This window comes from Galeopterus variegatus, unplaced genomic scaffold (genome assembly GCF_000696425.1).
Source record: "Galeopterus variegatus unplaced genomic scaffold, G_variegatus-3.0.2 Scaffold3192, whole genome shotgun sequence".
Classification (NCBI taxonomy): Eukaryota; Metazoa; Chordata; class Mammalia; order Dermoptera; family Cynocephalidae; genus Galeopterus; species Galeopterus variegatus.
In genome coordinates, this window is record NW_007729303.1 from 65,320 (window position 1) to 67,753 (window position 2,434).

Genomic DNA, 2,434 nt, shown 5'->3' on the forward strand with positions numbered 1-2,434 from the left:
AAGCAATAAATTTCATTTTCTTATAAATTACCCATTTCCAGGTATTCTGTTATAAGCAACAGAAACGGACTGATATACTTCCCTTATACCACTTAAATTTTCCCTTAAAATTATAAGCAACTACCCATGTTTTAAACTATTAGCTGAGAGAAACCAGAAATTTCCCTCTCCCTCTCTTCACAACAGGGAATGTCTGGGGAATGAGATGTTCTTAATAACTAAATTTTCTATCTGACTTAAGGGATAAATAACATTTTAATCATAAACGTCCCTGTCTTTGTGGATTAAGCACACTGCCCTCAATTTATCCACACCTATCCCCAAACCCTAGCACCCTCCACCTTTCTCCCAAGTCAAAGCCCACTGCTGTTGGTGAGTTTTGTGTAATCACATAGCCAATCCTAGTAGCTAACATTTCAATGCTAGTTAATTATAGTGGTGGCCTTGAAATTAGCATTTTACATGTACTGACTGATTGAATCCTTACAAAAAAATTCTGCAGTTGGTCCTATTATTAACTCCATCTTTCAGATGAAGAAACCACATCATATTCGAGTGCCACTCAAGTAACTTTTATGGTTGTCTCTCCTAACAATCATCTGGGCTTGTGAACACTGAATCCATGAGGCTCTAGATAAACCCCCGTCTACATACAGCAGGACAAATTTGGAAACAGACTTGTATGAACACAAATCCCTACCCCCTCCCATCTTCTAGCTATGTGGTAAAAGGGCAAGTCACCTAGACCTCAGATTTTTCCATCTATGAGACTAATGCTATCTACTTCAAAGAATATCGTGAAATAGGCCAGTCCTTCTCAAATTCCTATCTAAAGGATAAACATGTTCCTAGGGTTTCAAGAAATAAGAATTCTTTTTAATGTGAGAGGTTTTCTGCATTCTTACAAGGTATTGTGAGGTATATGCGTTAAAGATATCTCTTTCCATGATTTCCAATCCTCTATTATTCCTAAACAATTAGAGAAAATAAAAGCTCCGTGTACTGAGTGTGTGAAAAATTTCATGCTTTTGTGTTATACTAACCGCTCAGTATGGGTCTCAGCCAGACAGGCTGAAGTAACAGTAGCCTAAAAGCACAGTACCATGCCACCCCTCAGGCAACATTTTAAAGGGACAATTCATCTCAGTGATCCAACCCAAACTTAGAGACGTACTGAGGGATAAAACTGTGGCATTTCTATCCATATAGTTTAGAATGAGATCTGGGTTCTCAGAATACTACAAAACCAAGAAAGTAAAGAGAACTGTCTGGATGCTAAACCTAAGATACGTCAGCTCTTTAATTCAGCCCAATTTCACCAAATTGATGGTCTCAAGGCAAGAGCAGTTTGCTCACTAGCTAGCAAGATAGGAAACTTGTTTCCTAATAGTATGTAACTTTAAACATGTTTATATTAAAACAAACGTGAATATAGTACGCAGTGAAAATTTCAAGAAATCTTACAAATGTCTTTCCTTGCACATATCATTTCCCCTAATCTTCACATCAATAATGTTGTTTACAAATAAGCCATATTTTATAAATAGGAACATAAAGGTAAAGAGAAAAAAAAAAACACACTGAAATTCAGGACTTTCAACACTTGTTCCAGTCCACTTTTTTACTATTTGATACTGAAATAAAGAATTAGCTATTACTTTATAATCATACAACCCTAATGATTTGGAATTTATTCTAAATTCTACCCTAAAATACCAATATACATAGCGATAGTTACTTATTCTTAACACACTTAAAGTTGAAAATAATGTAAAAATACAGAAACATGAAGTATTAAGAATGTTTATTTTTAATTAAATATATCTCCTACTTAAGTAGTACATGTGGAGGAAGTTATTTTCTACCAAGTAATCAACACTTTATACCTCTGTTTAGTATCTTTAAATAATAAATGTGTAAGCACTTACTTTAGAAATGATTTTATTTTGTGTGCAAATAATAGACAGATGTTCTACCTATAAATTCTATTTTCCAAAAACAATACGAGCTTTTTTAAAGAAAACCACAGAACAAATTTTAAAAGACCTCAGGATTCCTCTGGTTTTAGATCATTTCTAGACTATAAAAATAAAGTTTGTTCTACCAGGAATCACAAGTTAGAATTGAGTATACTCCAAAGAGGAAATTACATAGTGCCACTGCAGGCACAGATTATTCAACTCTCATCCTCAAAATCCACCCAGAGTTAACAGAACAGTTAAACTAAGTCAAAACAGTCCAGCATAATTAGCCTTCATTATACAAGGCCATTATACTCTTCTAAGATGCAAATAAGCCAAAACAAGAAATACTGAAATCAAAATAAAAGGTGTTATTTGAGGCTGACATACAAATTGTTAGTTCTTTGTTGTATTCCCCCTTCTAGATAACATTAATAAAAGGAATATTTTACTCAAAAAAAAATTTATTTTAT

General features: G+C 33.7%; 1 protein-coding gene across 1 annotated transcript in view; it reads right to left on the reverse strand.

Moving 5' to 3' along the window:
- The window catches only part of RSL24D1 (ribosomal L24 domain containing 1), a 37,699-nt gene that overhangs the window by 15,623 nt on the left and 19,642 nt on the right, over positions 1 to 2,434 (reverse strand). The gene's annotated exons all lie outside the window — the stretch shown is intronic.